This window comes from Eucalyptus grandis, chromosome 10 (genome assembly GCF_016545825.1).
Source record: "Eucalyptus grandis isolate ANBG69807.140 chromosome 10, ASM1654582v1, whole genome shotgun sequence".
In the NCBI taxonomy this organism is placed as follows: Eukaryota; Viridiplantae; Streptophyta; class Magnoliopsida; order Myrtales; family Myrtaceae; genus Eucalyptus; species Eucalyptus grandis.
In genome coordinates this window covers 32,339,852-32,363,233 of record NC_052621.1, presented here as the reverse complement: position 1 = coordinate 32,363,233, position 23,382 = coordinate 32,339,852, and the positions used below count along the sequence as shown (strand labels likewise).

The following is a 23,382-nucleotide window of genomic DNA, read 5'->3' as shown; positions in this document are numbered from 1 at the left end:
AATGGAGAGGGGAGCGGTGAAATAAAAGGACTAAGCAAGGTCATTATTTATAGGTGCAAAAGCAATCCTGAAACGTTGTTTTGGCCTAGGACTACGCAATCGCGTTTACAAATATGGATATTGAAATCAACAGAAGCGGAAGCTGACGGGGACCTTGCAAATCAAATTGATGCGAAATTGCTAGGAAAATGAATGGGGAATATTAAAGGACTGTACACCAAAGATTTATGCGGTTTATCATAGCTAGAATTGCTCATACGTTTGAGTGCTTCCCACGTCCAGATTTATGACATCAATCCTTCGGACGTGCGGAAACAGACAGGCAGTTTGGCGGAGGCATTTGCTTATCACGGAGAGCGATTCGAGGCTGAGAAGGACAAAGTTGCTCGGTGGAAGGCGGCTCTCACACAAGCAGGAAATTTGTCAGGCTGGGATCTCAGAAAGTTTGCAGATGGGTATGGCCTTTGTAAATTTGGTTCAAGAATATTATATCCTAGTCTCTCAATCACATAAGAATTTGACTAGAGTTTGGGATTAGAATTGATTCTTATATAACGTCAAGAAAGTAATATCCAATACATTTTTGGAATCATCAGTTGATGTGATTTTGACAGAACTTTCAGAGGCATAATGTAGAACGAGGGACTACGGCAGTCCTTGATTTGGCGTAATTAGCCTTGATATCTTCAGACCAAGATCAAAGAAAGCAAGGTACATGAAATCTAGACTACCTAATCGCTAGAAATTCACTTTAGGCATTTTTATGCTTTTGTTGTCAAAAGTAATGGCTAGAGAGATTTTGATGAACTTGTCAATAATCTATTACATGCCCATACAGTCTTGTGCGTTCAATCCTATAACAAGTTTTGACATTACAGGCATGAAAGGAAGTTTATCAGGAAAATCATTGGCGTGGTATTTAATTAATTGAAGGACGCTTACCTAAATGTCGCAAAATTCCTAGTGGGGCTTGATCCATGCTTAGAGGAAGTTGTGTCATGGCTACAGGTCGGCTCCAATGATGTGCTCTTCATAGGAATTTGGCGGATGGGAGGGAATGGTAAGATGATGATGGCTAAAGCCGTCTATAACCGGTTCTTTCACTGTTTCGAAGGTGAAAAACCTTCTCACTTACGTGGGAGAAAATTCCAAGCAATCTAATGACCGAGTTCGGTTGCGAGAGCAACTTCTCTTTGATATTCTGAAGCATGAAAAAATAAAACTAAGCGACACTGGTGGGGGAATCAGCGTCATTAAGGAAATATTACGCAACGGAAGGGTACTTATTGTGCTTGACGATGTGACCAGTCTTACCCAACTAGAGACATTAGCGAGAGAAGGTGATTGGTTCGGTTTAGGCAGTTGAATTGTAATAGCCACCAGACAGACGAAAGTTTGCTGAAGGCGATAAATGCGGATGACACATATATGGTAGGGGAACCGAATAATGAGGATTCTCTTCAGCTTTTTAGTTGGCGCGGATTTGGTAATCCTCATCCTAAAGAAGAATTCATCGTACTCTGAAAAGAAATCGCGAGTTATTCCAAAGGAATACCATTAGCTCTTGGAAGTCCTCGGCTCGTTTCTGCTCGATCGGAGTAAGGTTGAATGGAAAAGTGCACTGGAGAAAATAAGAAGAATTCCACACTTCCACATACAGGCACAAGTCCGAGTAAGTTTGATGCACTTGATGACGACCAAGAGAAGGGATATATTCCTTGACATTGCTTGCTTCTTTGTGGGCATGGATAAAGATTTTGCAGCCAATGTGTTGGATGGTTGTGGTTTCTTTGCGGAGATTGGAATCAGTGTTCTCACCACAAGGTGCCTGATGAAAGTCGAATCGTGTTTTTCAGGTCGGTTCCGGTTTGCGACCAAAACCCGAGTCAAAGATCTCGGAATCGGATGTCGGTCCAGCATATCTAATATTCCATTTTCTTTTTTTCGTTTTGACGACTGATTACTTAATTGGGGAAATTGCAAAAATATATATGGATCTTCACATATTTATTATAGTTTTGATTGAAAGTTGCAATGCTACTAAAAAAAAAATTGTTCTTTTAATTGGGTTTCCTTTCCGCTAAGTGGTTCCATTGACTATTTTGTCTATAAAATGAATTCGTACGATGTTTATTTAAAGGGAAAAAGATATAAACGGTCCATGAATTTTGGCTCAATACGTAATGTGGTCCATAAACTTTAAATTTATTTAATGTGATTCATGAATTTTAGCTCAATGGGCAATGTGTTCCTTGAATTTTTTATTTAACTAATATAATCTCTAGATTTTTAGTATATTTCAATTTAGTCCCAAAATTATATGAGAATATTCAATATCGTCTTTGGTATTGAATTAATTGAATGTCAATATTCAACGTTCTCATATAGTTTAGGGACTATGTTGGATAGACAACAAACATCGGGGGATCAAAAAGAAAAAGTAAAAAGTTTAGGGACCGCATTACATATTAAGCTAAAGTTCATGGACCACATTTAAGAAATTAGAAGTTTGTAGACCACCTTGCACATTAAGTCAAAATTTAGGGATCATTGGTGTCATTATCCCATATTTAAATTTGGGTCAATCAAATTATGATTTGGGATTGAAATTCTTTTGAATTTGAGTTGAGGGTTGATATGGCAAGCAATTTGACGTTGGTGCCTTTTAGATTATAATTTACTTGCAGTTTGTCTACAGTTTTTCTATTTCATAATTTTTCATTTTGACGAAAAACCTGTTTGGTTTGTAAATTAGGAACAAAGATATTGAAAAAATGGTCGGCTGGCTATTGTCACCCTTGCAAAAAAGAACGTACGGATTTCCTGCATTATCGGTGTGATTACATCCAATCGCCTAGGTTCCTCCGGTGACAGGCGCTGCTCCGGTGAAGGGGAGTCTCCGAGACCTTGTCCCGTCATGTGCTTTTCTTCGCCATCTTCTCTTTTCGTTTTCCTCTGCATTTCAACCTAGAAATCTTCTCTTGAGCTTTTCGGATTCTGTCTGCTCAGATGAACCAAAATGGGTTGTTCCATGGGGTGCGCCGTACTGTAGTTTTAGTTTGCCAGAATCACAGCGACAGTGAGGGGCTAATTGAGCTTCGGGGCAAGAGTTCTTCAGCTTGGTGGCATAGAGAGAGTTTTCCCGCGAATTGTTCAGCCGGGAAGATGGAGAAAAATTAATGGAGTCTTTCGAATGTTATTGGTCGACTTCAACCAGTCCTATTGCAGCGGGAATTGTTCCGGTAGTAAGGATTGACGGAGGGAGTGAAGAATACGGCTCGAATTCGAAGAAAAGCATGCGATCGACGGAGATATGCATGCGGCCTGAAATCCTAACGTCTTTTTCTTGCTCTTTTTTTTTATGTAATTTATCTTGTTATCTTTTTCTTTTAATTTTTTTTCCTGATTTGGCACTGAGTAGGCGCCACATCAGTGGCACGTGTATTGAGAAAGTGATAAGAAAGTAATGTCATCATTTTTTGTTAGTTAAATCGGACGAAATTAAATAAATTTCATAAGTTTACAAACTCAGTTGCACTTTCTGAAAAATTTATAATTCAATTATATTTTTGTAATAAATTATTAGACCGATACACTAATCCCTTTCTATTTTATAAGCTTCCCATTTTACTACGTTGCTCACCAAACAAGTTTCTGACATCTAGTTTGTGTTCCTTTAACAAGGGGAAGTCCGCTGATAAAATTTGCGGATTAATTATCAGAAACAAATTACAATGCCAAAAAAGTGAGAAATTTTCGAAACGTTCATTCACATTGCTTATTTGAATATTACAGGAAAATATAGTGAGGACATTGGCAATGTATCAAACTCTGCTGTCTCCTCAAACGCCTTGATCTGAAAATCAGGACCCATCTGACGATTTACTCCTTCAGACGCTTCAATCAAGGAACCAAAGAAAGGAAATATGAGTGTATATCCAAGCATCAATTGATCGATTATTATACCAAGAATACATCCCTTAATACATAATGAATTGAAGGTCTTCCATAACTAAGGAATGGACAAGCATCGAATCATAGCATGTAAACACATATGGCACGACATGCTAAAACATGTCTGCATCTGCAAATATATGGCTTTTATGGAAAACATGCATTTTACAAGCGATGACGCGGTCGTCATAAATAGGCTCCTCAGAAAATGCTCGGAAGTTGATTAGGTACATACAGTCATAAGCCTCGTTTCGCTCCCTAGAATTTGCCAAAGAAGAACTTGTGTTCTTATTCTTAGATTAAAAAAAAAATGATACGAACAGCTAATAGAGCATTCATGTCATTACCAAATAAATCCATGCTAGAAAGGAGGACAAGATAGACGGTCCTATTGTCAATTACAATTGAAGCGTAGGATTTGTTTGTTGCTTCAGTGGAGTAAATTTCAGAGTTAGATCATTCTGTATGTACAAGAAGGAGGCGACGCACAAATATGGAATGTTATGTAGATAAATCTTGGGTTGGGATATCATATCAAATCAATATCATCTCATCTCATATAGAGAAAACTGGTGGCTAGGTAACGTGAAGGAGGCAATTAAGAGTTATCATATAGAGATAAAGAAGTTTCACCTGTTGCAATCAACACCAGGGTCTGTTGGGAAGTTAAGATAAAATCCGCAATCCCGAATGACCTTTTGGGTAAGCTCGGACTTGACCCCTACAGAAGGCGGAATGTCCTGGTAACATTTGCACAGAACCCTGCGTGCATTGTTGTCATAGACCACGTCTTGCGCCAAGGAGTGCACACCCAAACAACACTCGGGACTAGGTGGAAACGGAGCCGCGCCCACAGCATATTTTTTACAGGGAGCTGCATATCCCAAGGCCTCCTGACATGTTATTGAGCTCACTGGGTTCGAACTCATGAACATGATGAACAAGAAGAAGAGAACTTTAGGAGCCAATCGGCGATTCGACGTTTTGCTTCCCATTTTCTCTCTTTTTCTCTTGGGGGGTTCTGTTCGTTCTGTAATTTGTGTTGAAGGAAAGGCAATGTTGTGCTCTCTATATAGGGAAAAATCATTGCAGAGAAATCTGGAGCCAACTACAAATCGGCAAATGGAGTAATTATTGTCGAGAGGATTAGGTTACCACTTGCTACAATATAACTTTGCTTGTTTCGGATTCTTTATTTCCCTCATTTGTAAATCTACTTAGGTAACTTTTGATTAAACGGATTTCTAACCAAAATATATAGGATATGATTAAATCCAACAATTTCGTTATTCTTTGTTTCCGTAAATTGTCAATTTACTTAGGCAGCCTTTGGTCGTACGGATTTTTAACCAAAATAGGATTTGATAGAATATTATTAAATCCAACGATTTATATCCTATTTAGTGTCTGGTAAATCGCAGTAATAAAGTTAGATATATTCATATTATGTCACGTACATTGTTTAGTATGAACAGAAAATTAGCATAAATGAATATAAAAGTTCACAAATAAAGATAGTAAAAATCTCTCTCGAAACTTTTACCTACTTTATTTTTAGTTGCTTTTTTTCCTCTCTTTTTAAATTCTTTTTTCCCCTTCTGTTGGCTCACTTGGGCAGCAAGGGTAGCCCTCGCTAGGGGCAGGCAAGGGTTGCCCTTGCTTGGGTAGGTGACAGTTGCCATTGTCAAATTTGGTGAGGAATGCCCTTGCCCAACACTGGGCGTTCTCGCCCTCGCCTGCTCAGGTGCAGGTGACCCTCGCCTAAGTTAGCTTCCCTCTGACATGGCCAGTAGGGGGAAGAGGAAAAAAAGAAAAAATAAAAAAAAAAAAAAATTGAAGAAAGAAAAACGGAAACAAATTAAAAAAATAAAAGATAAAAATGCTCTTCGACAAGAGAGGTCAGGCTCTTTTTTGAAACCAATATGGCTACTTCAGGCCTTTATTTGAAACAAGTTTCACTTTAAGCTCTTAATTGAGACGATATGACCACTTGAGACCCTTATTTGAAAAAATATATATTTTAAGCCCCTATTTGAGAAAATGATAAAACTTCAGAACTTTATTTGAAATTTTCCCTAAATAATATTCATATTATATATACCGCAAGGAAGAGAAGCCCAGTTTGGAATAGAAAGGAAAGATTGTTATGAAATCATCATGTGTACAAGTAAAAGTTTTTGTCATGATTATACGGTGCAAATCAAGGAAAACGGAAAACAGCAATGAGCAAATGAGCAAAGGAGCTCATTTCAGTCTTGCTCTCACCTCTCTCAACCCAAACTCCCAATACCAATTAAGTAGCATGACACTATTAAATGACTAAAAATCTTAAGCAGCGAAGGAGCTTGTTGCAATTTCGAGAACCATAGAATCGATTAAGATAATATAGATTAGCTAGAGAATGATGGGAAAATATCCAAAAAGTCTTAAACCTATTATACTTTTACCAATTCAGTCATAAGCATTTCAATTTTGTTAATTGAATCCTAAATCTTTTCACATTTTGTTAATTGAGTCTATCCAACCAATTTTGAGTAGAAATTGCTGACGTGGATGATTGCCATTTTGACATTACACTTTTTAAATAATATTTTCTTTTTATGATTTTTTTCCTTTTCTTTTTTTTTTTTTTCTTAGGCTTTTGAAGAGAGGGCTACGAAGGGTGGCTGATCGATCCTTGCCAGCCTTGGGTGAGGGCGTTGCACCCTTTGTCGGCCCTTGCGAGCCCTTCCCTAGAATCGACAAGGGCTTGGCAGCACTTGTTGACCCAAAGCGAGGCGCGCCCCTTGCCTAGCTAGATTTGGCGAGGGCGTTACTTGGCTAGATCAGATTAGGGTGTCGCAGCCCTCGCCTAGAGCTAGCAAGGGGTGTGAGGCCCTTGCCCAAGGTTGGCAAGGGTCGGCCGGCCACCCTCAATGGCTCAAACTCCAAAACCATTAAAAAAAAAAAAAAAAAAAAAAAACTCATATAATTTCAAAATATTATTTAAAAAATGCCACATCAGCGCTGGTTATCCACATTAGCAATTTCTAACCAAAATTGGCCGGATATACTCAATTGATAAAATTGAAAGGTTTATGATTGAATTGATAAAAGTATAATAGGTTTAGGATTTTTTGAATAATTTTCTTAAGAATGACATTTGTAGCAGGAGAGAGAGCACAAATACAACATGAATGCAGATAACTTAGTTAGAGCTCAGTGAAATCGAATCCAATGTGCTTCTTTGCAAATTGTATTTGTATCCGGGAAAAGGGTGAACTGAGGTATGAGGAAATACACGTAAGATCACTAATCAACGTATTCTAAACGGCATTTAAGGAATATCTGGATCTTGACTCGGTCAAAAGTGAAAGACAAAAGAAAAAAAAAAAGAAAAAAGAAGAAGATAAAACTCAAGTGTTGAAAAGTCAAAGAGGGGAAGCGAGGGCTGCGTACATTTTGGACAGGGAGCTTGCGCGGAGAGGGAAAAAGAAGAAAGGAAGGAAGAAGGAAGAAAGAAGAAGGGAAGGGGGGGATGGGGGTGGGGTTGTCGTCTACACACGCCCCAGGGGTCTCGCCAAGCTGATTCGAGTGGTGAAATTCGATTTTTGAGTCATTGAGTTACGTGTGTGTATATATATATTTAGAAATGATGATAGGGAATTATGGAGCCATAGGATTTTATGGAACTTGATTTGATTTTGCGGTTTGACAAAACAAAATTTTTGAAGTTTTTCAAGCGTGATGAACAGTGTGCATCTAGCAATTTTGGGGCCGTATTTCATTGATTTTCGGCTTAATTTTGGGATGGCTAAATTGGGTTTCTTGGAGTATTTGAAAGAGCTTTCTATTGACTATAAAAACGTTTGAAACGGCTTTCAATGGAAAGTGTTATGGGGTGACCAAATTCCATGCTCAAGTTTTCCATTGCGGACGACTTGAATAATTACTTTGGATATGCGATTTTTTTTAGCACGTAGGTATCGTTGTATTGACGAATAAGTATAGTTTAGTCGAATCGTTAGTTAGAGTAACATATTACTTGTTGGTGATATTGTTGTCGATTAATTGATAGGAATATGAGGGCATTGGCTCGAGTAACCGCTATAGGCCGATTTTCAATTTTCCTAGATGAGTGGTGCTATCTCTTCTAAGAATTTATAAACTTATGCTTTCAAAATAATATATATTTGATATATTATAAGTTATGAATATGCATATTTATTGATAAAATTTAGATCGGGCATTTACTATGTTTTAGTATTTGTGAATGGCATGAGAACTGTTCAGTGAAAATATATATTATGTTTGACGAATGAAGTTGAGAAATATCATATATTTTGGGTTTGCGAAACCTTTTTACAAAAAGCTTTTTAAGTATGGTTCCTAGAATGTTATATATATAGTTTGTGAAATGCTTTATGACATGAATTGATCTGATTCGATTTGTAAAACTAGTTTATGAGACGAATCTAGAAATAATTTAAGAATGTTTTATGAAAAGTATCTCTGGTGGATGAGTTGAGTTATAAAAGCTATTCGCGATTAATTTGTGAAATGCATTTTGATATGTAGAATTGTTTATGGATTTGATTTTTCATATTTGAGGATGACGGTTGAATGCTGAATATTGCTATGAGCCCAGTAAAGGGCTTGTGGGTATGCACATATTAGTTTACGTTATTTTTGTAAATCGAGTCACCAACTAATAATAGGTGGAAACCTAACTATGGGAGAATCTTGGTTGTCTTGTCACAGTATTATATATTACCATGAGTAGATACTTGAGCATAAGTTTGGTCAATGGAGTGAACCATTAATATATGATTTGAGTTAGGTCGATGGAATGGACCATTGATAGTTAGTTTGTTATTGTAAACTAATATTGTAATTGATTTATACGTAAAAGGGGTTTGTTGGAAAGATGTTATCTACTTTTGATATTTTGCGTATATAGTATTCGAGGTTTGGGGTTTGATAATGGTGATATTGTGTTTGTAAATGTGCAGAGTGAATGTTCGATCCACTTGGAAAAGATGCATTACTCACTGAGTTGTCGTTATTCACTCATCTATTTTCTAATCTTTTCATGTTTTTTAGCTAGCAATGAGTGCTATAAGAGCATAGCGACGAGGGGACTTTTGAAAGTTGGATTCTGGGTGGTTAATAGCTGTCTTTGGGGTGGAAAGACGGCTATGTCATTCTGCTAGGATTTGGGGTGTAACATTTAATTGTAAGATAAATTAAAAAGAAAAAAAAAATCATATCATGAGTGCGGGAAATAATAAAATATGTCGTCCACGAGTTGGTCATCGTCGTATGTATCTAATATATTAATAGAATATTGAAGTCTTGCAAATCCGACGCAGGCAGAGATCACTTCCCTCAAATTCGTGTGGCCGGGGATAAGAGTTAAAAGAGATTCATTCAAACATGCGCTACGACAAGACCAGACCCAAACGGAAAACTGATTCATATTTCCGACGACCATTATTGACTCTTTGGTCTAATCATACTGGCCTTTTCGATGAAATTGCTTTTAATCATGATTATCTGGACAAGCAAAAAGTTGAGACATAACCGACTTGTAAAGTGTTCCATGAATTTTTAAGTAGTTGGGTCTTACACTCTTCCCTCTACATTATAAAAAAGAAAGCTTATTCAATCAATCAGGCCAATTTTCTTAAATTTATCTGAGCGGTTCATCATCTTAAAGCAAGGAAGTAGCTGCCATTGGACGGGAACCTGTTTCTCAAAATGCATCCTATGTGAAATTGGTGATATGGACAATTTTGCATCTTATTGGATGGAGTTCATCATGAGTGCGTTATTTACAAGAAAACTCTTCATATAAATAACAACTGGACTCCTACGATCAAGAGTAACAGGCATGACAAAAGGATTAGGCACGATTAAAGAATTTCTAACCCTTATTCTGTACTCCTTGCAATCTCCAATGCTTCTTTCAAGAATGGATCAACATATTTCACGCGTATAATAATCCTATCCTTAGAGAGTTCTCGAGCAGATGACTTCATTTACACTGAAATGGGTTAGCAATTTGCTAATCAGTTATGGTCAACTCAAGCATTTTGACTCATGGGCGCGGGAAGATAATACGATGTACTGAAATCGGGACAACAAATAGGATCCTCTACAGCGTTCTAAAGTCGTTGGATGTCACCAAGAGACAGATACAGTTTCCTTCAACTGTCTAATTGAATCGCGATGTGTTTCTGCCAACAAGAGACAGATCTAAATGATCGCGGATGAATGTGGACCAATTGTCATTGCTAACAAGCAATCAGCGAGATCACTTCCCTCAAATTCAGCAGCAAGCTTGATAAAAAAAACTTTAATTCGACACAACAAATTGTCAGCAGTTGTTGTCAATAGAACTTTCAGTGGTGAACTTAGTTACGTGGTTTCATAGAGAAAAGAAAAAAATAAAAGTAAAGAAACTAATCCTAAGGGATGTGGCTCGTCACACAAGAGCACCATCGCATCTAAGGAAACTGGGTATTGTAAACTAATATTGTAATTGATTTATACATAAAAGGGTTTGTTGGAAAGATGTTATCTACTTTTGATATTTTGCGTATATAGTATTCGAGGTTTGGGGTTTGATAATGGTGATATTGTGTTTGTAAATGTGCAGAGTGAATGTTCGATCCACTTGGAAAAGATGCATTACTCACTGAGTTGTCGTTATTCACTCATCTATTTTCTAATCTTTTCATGTTTTTTAGCTAGCAATGAGTGCTATAAGAGCATAGCGACGAGGGGACTTTGAAAGTTGGATTCTGGGTGGTTAATAGCTGTCTTTCGGGTGGAAAGACGGCTATGTCATTCTGCTAGATTTGGGTGTAACATTTAATTGTAAGATAAATTAAAAAAAAAAAAATCATATCATGAGTGCGGGAAATAATAAAATATGTCGTCCACGAGTTGGTCATCGTCGTATGTATCTAATATATTAATAGAATATTGAAGTCTTGCAAATCCGCCGCAGGCAGAGATCACTTCCCTCAAATTCGTGTGGCCGGGGATAAGAGTTAAAAGAGATTCATTCAAACATGCGCTACGACAAGACCAGACCCAAACGGAAAACTGATTCATATTTCCACGACCATTATTGACTCTTTGGTCTAATCATACTGGCCTTTTCGATGAAATTGCTTTAATCATGATTATCTGGACAAGCAAAAAGTTGAGACATAACCGACTTGTAAAGTGTTCCATGAATTTTTAAGTAGTTGGGTCTTACACTCTTCCCTCTACATTATAAAAAAGAAAGCTTATTCAATCAATCAGGCCAATTTTCTTAAATTTATCTGAGCGGTTCATCTTCTTAAAGCAAGGAAGTAGCTGCCATTGGACGGGAACCTGTTTCTCAAAATGCATCCTATGTGAAATTGGTGATATGGGCAATTTTGCATCTTATTGGATGGAGTTCATCATGAGTGCGTTATTTACAAGAAAACTCTACATATAAATAACAACTGGACTCCTACGATCAAGAGTAAAAGGCATGACAAAAGGATTAGGCACGATTAAAGAATTTCTAACCCTTATTCTGTACTCCTTGCAATCTCCAATGCTTCTTTCAAGAATGGATCAACATATTTCACGCGTATAATAATCCTATCCTTAGAGAGTTCTCGAGCAGATGACTTCATTTACACTGAAATGGGTTAGCAATTTGCTAATCAGTTATGGTCAACTCAAGCATTTTGACTCATGGGCGCGGGAAGATAATACGATGTACTGAAATCGGGACAACAAATAGGATCCTCTACAGCGTTCTAAAGTCGTTGGATGTCACCAAGAGACAGATACAGTTTCCTTCAACTGTCTAATTGAATCGCGATGTGTTTCTGCCAACAAGAGACAGATCTAAATGATCGCGGATGAATGTGGACCAACTGTCATTGCTAACAAGCAATCAGCGAGATCACTTCCCTCAAATTCAGCAGCAAGCTTGATAAAAAAACTTTAATTGACACAACAAATTGTCAGCAGTTGTTGTCAATAGAACTTTCAGTGGTGAACTTAGTTACGTGGTTTCATAGAGAAAAGAAAAAAATAAAAGTAAAGAAACTAATCCTAAGGGATGTGGCTCGTCACACAAGAGCACCATCGCATCTAAGGAAACTGGGTATCAAGCAAACCACATGAAAGGATGCAAAGCATTGCCGAGGCCTGCAAGTTAGAGGATCAACCACCACCAAGAAATGCAGTACCTAGAACCTAATTAGATTACTGGGCCACAGACATACTCCAAATAATTAGCATGGTAATCTCCGTCTTGAATTTGAGAAGTAACAACTAACTTGAAGAAGACATTTGAATCTTTATGCCTCTGTTATGGATTGAGAAAGACATGATATGACAGATGGTGCAATCAACAGCAGCAAGTACTTGTAGAATCTATCGTTAAAACCATGCTTCGGTGTTCAGCTAGTTCATTGGTTGTTTCTTTAGTTAGTTCTTACACAGCTTTCTAAGGCTTTGTTTCTGTTCTTTTCCCTTTTTCCCATATAGAAAAAAACTAATTCACAGAAAAATTGTCTAAAAAACCTTAAACCTATTGTATACCAGCTAATTCAATCCTAAGAATTTCAATTGTGCAAATTTAGTCCAAATCTTTTGTCAATTTGACAATTGAAAAGTTTATGACTAAATCTGCCGTCATACAATAGATTTTGGACTTTTTGGAACACACACTAAACTACACCACGTTGCACAACTCATGAGTCCTCTTTTTCTATCTTTTCTTCCTTATTCGTTAGAGTGCCTCCTACTAGAACACTATCACAATGCCCCAAAGGAGATAAAAGGATTTGATTCTCTTCTCCAATTTCATGCGATTCAATAAATAAAAAAATCCATTTTACTGAGGGATTTTCAATTGCTTTTGAAACAATCTATCAGCAATTATTGGGAGCACTTAGATCATGTGAGCCTGGCTCACATCTACCGAGATCACGTGTGCGTGCAGCTCACCTCATTTAGTAGGGCATGTGAATTGAGTTCACATGCACTGTATCAACTAAAATTTTTCCTACTTCTATTCGCTCAAGTCAACTACTGTTTATGAAATTATCACGAGTCCCGGAAGAGGATAAAAAAATTCGCACCATTTAACAGAAGGTGATTCATCTGGAAGGATAGAGATTCACATCCAGAGAATACCGAGTTGTTGATAGTTTAGGGAAAAATTTATCATATTTTTGCGGCAAAGTGCTACTATGATAATGTGCATGCATAATTGCATATACATCATTACATAGGTTTATCATGTTCCCATTTGGTTTTTAGTATCTGATAAAAGTTGAATATGTGAAATTATCACATTTAGGGATACATGGAATCACTATTCAAGTTAATAGCTAACTTCTATGACTTTAGGTGTCATTATTGAATTGATCTTTTGTTAAATTCATCATATTTTGCATTGAGATTTGTTGGCAATTTATTAATGCGAGCACTCCTAAGATTCATTTCATATGTCGGTGATGTACATCTCTTCTTTTACAACCTTCGGATTCAACATATTCGAGGCCAATCATATTTTGGTGATACCCTCGCATCCTTTAGGTTTATATTTAGTGTACGTCATACGAGAAAACTCTTGTAATTATTAGCTTCGTCTATCTGCGCTTGCGACTGAGGAGGATAAAGGTCAAGATTGGGGTAAGTATATTAGGAGTGTAATAACTTCCGTATGGCACGAGGGGATCCTCGGCATGGAGCTCATGGGGCGCTGCCACAACCAGTCGCTCCGGTTCGGCACGCAGATCTTCACCGAGACGGTCACCAAGGTCGACTTCTCCACCCACCCCTTCGAGGTCTTCACCGAAACGAGGGCTGTGGTCGCCAACGCCGTGATCGTCGCCACCGGAGCCGTTGTGAAGTGGCTCAGCTTCCCTGGCTCCGGCGACGGCCCCGATGGTTTCTGGAACTGCGGCATATCGGCGTGTGTGGTGTGCGATGGTGCCGCTCCGATATTCAGGAACAAGCCGCTGGCGGTGATCGGACGCGGCAACTCGGCGATGGAGGAGGCGAACTTTCTGACCAAGTACGGGTCCAAGGTTTACATCATTCACAGGAGAGACACGTTCAGGGCCTCGAAGATTATGCAGAACAGGGCAATGAGTAATCCTAAGATCGAGGTTGTGTGGAACTCTGTAGTGGAGGAGGCGTATGGGGAAGGAGAGAGGGTCTTTGGGAGGTTGAAGGTCAAGAATGTTGTTACTGGAGAGGTTTCCGATTTGAAGGTCTCTGATTGTTCTTCGCCATCGGGCACGAGCCTGCTACCAAGTTTTTAGGCGGACAGTTGGAGCTTGATTCCGATGGTTATGTCGTGACGAAGCCTGGGACCACGCACACGAGCGTACGAGGAGTTTTTGCCGCCGGGGATGTTCAGGATAAGAAGTATCGGCAGGCTGTTAGTGCCGCGGGGACAGGTTGGTCATATTTGACTCGCATTCTTGTTGTGTGAATGAATTTTATCCCAGTAGAAAAGGGTATGTCTTTGCTTCATTTCGGCAGCTAGAAGAATATAATTTGTTTACTTAAGCGTTACGCTCAACTAGCTGAAAGCTTTATGAAGAGAACAGTGCCAGAGAGATCGAACGATGCATTCCTTAATTTGTTATCTGTGTGTAGAAGTACAACATGACAATGCGGTGGTTTGTGTCTTTCTGCGGTTGAGTACTTTATCAAGTTTTCCACTTTTCTGGTTTTAATTGACTCTCTTAGTGTACATATGTTTTTGGTTGCTGCATTGTGGAAAGGTTCCTTGGCCATTGAGGATCTGGGAACAGAAGTATGACACCTGACGGTGAAATTTTAGCTTTTACCATACATAGATTTGGGTGGACTGTGGCTTGACTGTTCTGCTTGGCACTTAATCTCGTGTCTTAAATGGTTTTTACCAGTACACGTCTGAAGTAAGAGCAATCATCATGAGGATCACTGATGTCCAGTTTCATGAACGGAAAAGAAATTTCCCGAGTACCACTGTTCAGTGGTGAATTCACTTTCTCCAAGCATTTGTCTTTGATGATATGGGGAAAATCTTTGGTCTTCCTGCAATATTCTAAAATTAACCAGGGAGATACCTGTCATCACGAGGCGGTGAATGTTTTGAAGTATCGACTTTATTTGTTAGTCCTAAGTCATTGCAAGTTTGTGTTTAAGTGTACTTTAAGAAATGTCTTTTTCTCTTTTGAAACTTGGTCTGCTTGCTACATGAGGTTATGCACATTACCCATTTTTGGCTTCGTTTATATTCTTTTGCTGATAAACAAAATGAAATTGTCAAAAGCATATGAAGGGGATTTACGAGAGAAGAAATTTAAGTATGAGAACAGGTGTCCCAGACAAGAAGGGATGTTGGGGATTGTCTGTGTATGTTATGTGAAGTTTTAGGGACTGCTTTGGCCCCTCCCCCATGGATAATAGTTTGTGGGTTTTAGTGAGTTTGAATTGGTATTGGTACAGTTATTTTGTTTGATTCAGGTATTCATGGGGATTTCAGATCGTTGTTTGGTTAGAATAGATGTACTTCTATGCTCGTCGTGGTCTGTTGATAGATTGGACCATTATCTTTAGCATATAAAGGTTGGTACTGTTAAAGGAATAAAACAGAGTTCAAAAGTACAGTTGAATTCATCGGTCGATGACAGTAGAAGAGTTAAACCTGAGGAAGTTACTGAAGCAGAGGAATAAAACAGAGTTCAAAAGTACAGTTGAATTCATAGGAGGAAAGATGAGCTGGCGATCCGGCTGAACTGATGAGCTGGCGATCCATGACATCAAAACCTGGATCAAAGAAGTCGATCAAGCTAACTAAAGGAGCTGCACAATCAGCAGAAATGAACGTGGTTTTCATATTAGTTGTTCTGTTGTAACGGTTTTGTACTAGAGGTTGTTAAACAAATAGTGAGTATAAAAAGGGTAAGTGAAGAAGAGAGGAATAGGCTCTTGTTCGTTCTTCCTTTTCACTTCTGATTTTCCTCGATTCATCTGTAGCTTTCTCCGCAACTTCTGTATTCAACAATGGCAGAAGTCATGTAAAGATGAACCAGAAGTTCTGAAGAAGAAGTAATAGAGTTGAGGTATCTTCATTGATTGTTCAGAAGCAAAATTCCTTCATATAAACAGGTCTTGTTCTATCTCTCGATTCTTCTCATGGTATCAGAGCATGTAATCCTGGGAATAATAGATCTGATATGTTCTTACTGCAAGACACTATAAATATCTTGTTGTTTCTTAGTTAGCTTACCTTCAGAGTTTACTGGATTGTTTCTTCGAATCTTTGAAGTCTCTGAACAGAGAAGAATGGCAACCAGAGTGCAGAAGTATCCATTTCCTATCCATGTGAATATAGCTAACTTCGTTACCATAAAGTTGAATGAAGAAAATTTGTTGTGGCAAGCACAATTCAACAGATTTCTGAAAAGCCAAGATCGATTGACTTTATTAATGGTGAAACAATACCTCCTAATCAAACGATACAGACTGAAACAGGGGAAGTAATGAATCCTGATCACCTGGATTGGATAAAAACTGATAAGCTTATATCATCCTGGATAAGTGGTGCAGTATCAGAAAATATTCTAAGTCTGATAATTGGCTTAGAAACCTCATTCGAAGTATGGCAGGCTCTCATAAATAGATTTACACAGAAGTCTGTTGCAAAGGAATTTGAGTTAAGAGGGAAATTACAGGCTTGCAGAAAAAGAAACAGATCATTAAGCGAATATCTTCGAGAATTCAAAACCATCCGTGATCAATTAAATGCAATTGGAAAGCCTGTTGATGATATAACCAGAATGTTTGGCATACTTGAAGGGTTAGGTTCTGAATATGAAACTTTCAGGACAACCATGTATTGTCTTAAACCTCAGCCAGAATACGATGAGGTTATCTCACAACTTGAGAGATTTGAAACCAGATTGCGGTGCATATTCTCGTGAATGAGCATAATACTAACCTGGCTTATTATGGTCAAAGAAGAACTGGAACGAATCTGCAGAAAGTTAACTCCAGAAATCAAAGAGAAAATATTCAAGGGGAATTTAGCTATGGCAGAGGTCAGTCTTTTCAATAGAAGGGAATATGGAATCAATTTTCCGAAGCAGGAAGAAATCAACAAAATAAAATGAATAACCCGAATTCAACTCAACAAGGACAAAGTTAATAAGGATAAGCTGGTCTAACTATGGACAAGGATTTAGACCATATTCAAGTTCTTCACAGAGGTATCAAAGTGTTAGGTCTTATCCATTACAAGGTTCAAATGGTGATAGACAAACACAGATTACAAAGCCTATAAGTAATGGTCCTCGCAATGCAGGATCCGTAAGAAGTCAGGTCATATATCGATGTTGGTATAGATTTGATAACTCGTACCAGGCGAGATGAAATACCAACCGCATTGGCAAAATGCTCACATTGAAGGACCCTATGGTTCATAATGGTATCCAGATCACAGGCCACTTCACATATTACCTCGTAACCGGGTATGATTCAAACTACAATACATATAGTGGTAATGACACCTGTCATGATAGGAGATGGATCTCATTTATCGATTTCATGCATTGGCAATGGAATATTGAATACTTAAAATAGCAAATTACCACGAATGATGTACTAATAGTTCCTGCAATAAAAAAGAATCTTCTATCTCGTATCAAAACCAATGATGACTATCCCTGCTCTTTTATTTTTGATAAACATGGGGTATATGTGAAGGACAATCACAATCATACAACAGTAAAGCTGGGAAAGAAGGTCAAGGGGCTATACCAGTGGAGCCTAAGCTGCGTGAAGTCTTCTTCACCCAGACTCAACAGGAAATAGGAGAAGATGTCTGGCATCAAAGACTCGCTCACACCAATCTAAAAATAGTGAAGATTCTACAGAAACAACATCTCATCCAGTATAGTTCTAAAGCTCAGAATATATGTAGTAGCTATCAAATTGCTAAGAGTTCAGCACTGTCTTTTTCTTGCTCAGACCATATCTCTAATGTTCCTCTAGAGAGAATAAATTGTGATGTATGGGGACCATCACCAATTCAATCTATTCAGAAATTCTCCTACTATGTCATCTTTGTGGATGATTTTTCTCGATATAGCTGGATATATCCAATGAGACAAAAGTCAGAAGTTTATGACGTGTTCATTATGTTTCAGAGATTTATAGAAAATCAGCTTAATCACAAGATTAAAGTTTTCCAGAGTGATGGAGGAGGGGAGTTCACTAGTAATAAGTTCCAAAACCATCTACAAAAGTGTGGAATTGCCGGTTAACTATCTCATGTCCTCATACACCAGAGCAAAATGGTGTTGCTGAGAGGAAACATCGACATGTGACTGAATTGGGACTAGCAATGATGTATCATGCTAAAGTACCACTGAAATACTGGGTAGATGCATTCAAAACAGCAGTTTATGTTATCAATCTTCTTCCCATCACAAAATTGCATATGCATTCACCTCACTATGAGCTCTACAATAAGACACGCATTATTCTCATCTTCGAGTTTTTGGATCAGCTTGTTATCCATGTCTCAGGCACTACACACATCATAAATTTGATCCTAGATCTCTTACATGTATCTTTCTTGGATATAGTGAGAAGCATAAATGATACAGGTGTCTCTTACCGACTAATGGAAGAGTATACATCAGCAGACATGTAATATTTGATGAGAAATTCTTACCTTTTACTCATACAATAAATACTGAGTATCGGCAGGGATCTGAACTATACAAACAGTGGATAAAAGAAGTATTGTCTTCTACTTCAAACTCTATTAAACAGGCTCAGTCACAAGACAACATATCGAGGGAATATTTGCAGCCTACCAGATTAACTCCAACAACTCCAGAAATATAGGACAATGAGATCAGTACAGTTAATCCTGCAAATATATCACAAATACATAACCTGATACAGAGATGCAGATGGATGTTAATAATGCTCCCAGTTGTATTGAATCTCATCAGACATCTCCAAGCATAGAAGAACAAGTGCCTACAAATCCAGAGCCTGTTTCAACATCAACTACTAATATAGAACAAATCCAAATTGGTTCTCACACTTTGAAATGTACAAGGTACTTCTTCAACTCATCCTATGCAAACTAGACTTCGATCCGGAATTGTTAAAGCAAATCCCTAAATATGCATGTCTAGTTGAGTATCATTCCCGTAGAACCAAAATCGGCAAAGTCTCTTTTGCTTTTAGACGGAGCAGGATGGCATCAAGCAATGAAGGATGAAATAGATGCTTTTTTTATATCATAATAGAACTTGGGAATTGGTTCCTAGAAATGATCATATGAATGTAATTGGTTGCAAATGGGTGTTTAAGACAAAACTTGCACCTGATGGGAGCCTAGATCGACTCAAAGCTAGGCTTGTTGCTAAAGGCTTCCATCAAGAAGAAGGACTTGATTTCACGAAACCTTCAGCCCCGTAGTGAAGCATGCAACAATTCGAATAATTCTATCACGAGCTATAACGAAACAAAGGAGAATTCATCAATTAGATGTTAAAAATGCCTTTTACATGGAACCTTAAGTGAAACAGTCTATATGGAGCAGCCTCCAGGGTTTAAAGAATCACAAAAGCCTCACCATGTTTGTCTTCTTCGAAAGTCACTCTATGGTCTGCGCCAAGCTCCTCGAGCCTGGTTTGATAGGTTTAGTAGCTTTTTACTCGAATATGGATTCTTCTGCAGCTCCACTGATCCTTCTCTATTCATCCTACATACTGAAACAGAAACCATTCTCTTATTACTATATGCGTGCCAACGAAATGCCCGTATCAATTTATTGAAAATAGAATTGGAAAATCGGGATGTCACACTGCTCGGCCCCCGCATTCCGAGTCCAGAAGCGACTCAGATCTGGGAAGCCGGCGTGAGCCGTCCAGCTTCATTCCTGCCACCGTGCCCCGCCTTAGCCCGCCGGGAGCTTCGCCTTGCCTCCGCCGCCTTGGCCGCCTCGGCCAGGCGCCGTGATCCGCCCATTCTCGGCCTTAAACCGCCATGGACAGCAGCTGTAGAAAATGGGTATGGCAGCCCTTCTTGGCCCGTTTTGGCCGCCTTCCCGAAGCCCGGATGCTCGGCCCGCTGAGGAAAGTCGATCCTCGCTTCGTCCTTGTCGTTTTGGTTCGCTCGGCTCGCTAATCCGGTGAGTTTAGCTCACTAAACCGCTTAGAGGGTTAATTATGCTTTAGGTGTGCTTAGCTTATGTTGATTAAGCTTAGGTGGTTAATTTAGTTGATTTAATTATGATTTAGATTAAGATGTTTGTTTAATCTAAAGTATGTTTAATTAAATGCTAAGAGAGTTTATTTAAAGTTAAGCCTTGATGTGACACAAAATGATTTTAGTTTTGAATTATTTAAGTGTTTGAAATTCTGGAAAATATTATATTATATTATAATCCGAAATTATTAAAATATTATTATTTAAAAAAATCAGAAAATTATTTTTGACCCTAGTTGCTCGTAATTTCGTGCCGATCGTACGGTACATCTCGGAGAGGTTCACTAATCTACCATTGGCTTTGATATCATTTGTTAGGAGCATGCGGCAAAAATTCGATACCTTCACCTATGATGATTGCCAAGAGGGAGCCAAAGTCCGAGTTTGTGACCCACATTCACTCAAAATTTTAAGCTAATAATTTATAAGCCAACTTTGATATATTAACTATATTACATCACATCAATTCTTCGATATGGGACTTGTCTAACATAACTCACACGTGTATCCTAACATGATCAATAGCTTTTGGAGTTTTAACTTAGTTATTTGCCGTATACATATAAGAAGTTTGTAGGAGTAGGATAGTCGATGACTTTTAAGCTTCAATCCAGTTATTTACCATATACATATAAGAAGTATGTAGGAGTAGGACCATACGGGAAGGAGGAAAAAGGATGAGCCCCTTCTCTAGCAACCCTAAACGCGAGTTATTGAGAGAGAGAGAGAGAGAGAGAGAGAGAGAGAGAGAGAGAGAGAGAGAGAGAGAGAGAGAGAGAGAGAGAGAGAGAGAGAGAGAGAGAGAGAGAGAGAGAGAGAGAGAGAGAGAGAGAGAGAGCTAATAAGACTTTATTAACATTATGTGATTGTGGGGAAAAAAAAAACTTGCTTGAAACTCAATAGAAGGAGAGAGCTAATCAGACTTTATTAACATTATGTGATTGTGGGGAAAAAAAACTTGCTTGAAACTCAATAGAAGGAGAGAGCTAATCAGACTTTATTAACATTATGTGATTGTAAAAAAAAAAAAAATTTGCCTGAAACTCAATAGAAGGAGCAGCTTGGAAGGTTCTGCTGAAGGGTTGGCTAATATTGTCATGTCTTGGAACCCCGAGCATGCGAACATCCCTCAACGGACATTTAGTTGTGACATCCTAAAATGCGTCACTGGCCCATTCTATTTATTCTTTTGATTAAATGCAAGTGGAAGTATTTTATGAACACCTAGTCAAACATGATAACATGATAGTACAAATACAACAAACATTTCCAAAAGCAGTACTTATATATATATATATATATATATATATATATATATATATATTGTTAACATGAGAAGTACATTTAGTTAAGTACCAAAAGTTAGGAAAATGACACTTAAATACCATTTTTTTGAAAAGTGGGACATTTAAGTGTCATCTCTCGCGAACCCCATCAAAAATCCTACTTGACAATTTTTATTATTTTTTTTCGTCTACGTGGCTCGCCGAAGTGCTGACTTAACAAAAAAAAAGAGGCAAAAATAACGTTGTTTTTGAGCGGATTGGAATTTTAATATAAAAATTAATTAAATTAAACTATAAAAATAAATAATAATAATTATTATTTGAAATAAAAGAAGGAGGGGGAGGGGAGAGGAGGCAGTGGCGAGGTTGAGCCCTCGTTGTCGCTGCCTCCCGCTGTCGCCGAGAAGGAATAATGATAATTTATTTTTATAATTAAATTAAATTAATTTTTATATTAATTATTTACCAAGTCAGAAAACAAAACTATTTCATTTTTGCTTTTGTTTAGTCATGTCAACATGCAAAACGATGTCGTTTTGTGCTTACCTCGCCAGAAAATCGCAACGTCAGCATTTTGGCCGGATTGGTGTGATCAATTTTGCTCTAATTTTGGCATTTAAGTGTTACTTTTCTAACTTTTGGCACTTAAGTGTCCCTCCGTACCAAATTTTGGCATTCCAAGTGTCTGGCACTCTATTGTTAACTTTAGGAAGTTTAATAATTACAAGCCGTTTTACGGTCACTTCCTAAAACCTTCAAAGGTTAGGATTAACCTAAATTTCACTAATGACAGTGTCAGTTGAAAAGTGATACATCTCGCGCCACCATAACCGCACATGACAACTTTCCACATTATGGCCCTGAAAAACAATAAACGACGATTGAGATAAAATCTCAGTGAGTTAACTACTTAAATCTCAATTAGGACGCTAATTTGTCTCGGAAGCAGCCTAAACATGTGATGTTATATATCTTTACCTCGCCTTGGCATACTCTTGTATAATATCAGTTAACACAGACCAATAACAATGCGACACATATAACTTATAATTTGAACACATGACATAACTTTCTATGCATAATGCATCCACACGTGTTCCAATTATTACAACCCCTCGGATCATGACCAACACGAGAGTTGACGATCTTTTGGTACTATCGGGTATTGTCCCACTTCATCGGGCACGGCATCGTCTAGAACCCCCACCATAGACAACATCCCTTAAGGAGCATTGGTTTGGTCTCAACCCCGACTCGAAGGTCGGGCCTTGCCAAGCATTCATATAAAAATCGAGCATTATCCATGAACTTCCGTTGGTTGACGGATTCGATTAAGTGACCTTTCAAGCACGCCATTACTCATGCCAATTTTATTTGTCATTAATTAGACCAAAGCAAACATGATTCGTGCTCAAACAACAAACTTCAGCTATTTTTCACATGTAAAATTATGGTAAAATAATCACACATGTTCACGTACATAAAATTTACTCATCAAACTTTGCATGTTTTCATTTAAAAACCTCATTGCCTTGTTTAACACATAAAACATGACATCCAAACACGATACCCCATAATTTGCCATTTTTATGCCAATAAAACCTTTCTTTAAAAACAGTACTTAAGGTTCATATATTGGACAATCATTTTCATGGTATAACAAGCTCAAAAAAACATGAATTATGCATAAATTCATCCAATAATTCAAGCATAAATTCTACTTATCGACTAATCCATTGTTAATTAGTGTTAATCATCATTAATTAGAGCTAATCATCATTAACTAAAGACTAAATACAATTAAATAAACTAACTGCAATTAGCCCTAATCTAAACTACCTTTAAGCAAAGTTAATACTAAACCGCC

General features: G+C 37.9%; 1 pseudogene; it reads left to right on the top strand.

The window, feature by feature from the left end:
• Position 1: 1 nt before the first annotated feature.
• LOC120288837 lies at positions 2-14,800 on the top strand (annotated as a pseudogene).
• Positions 14,801-23,382: the final 8,582 nt, after the last annotated feature.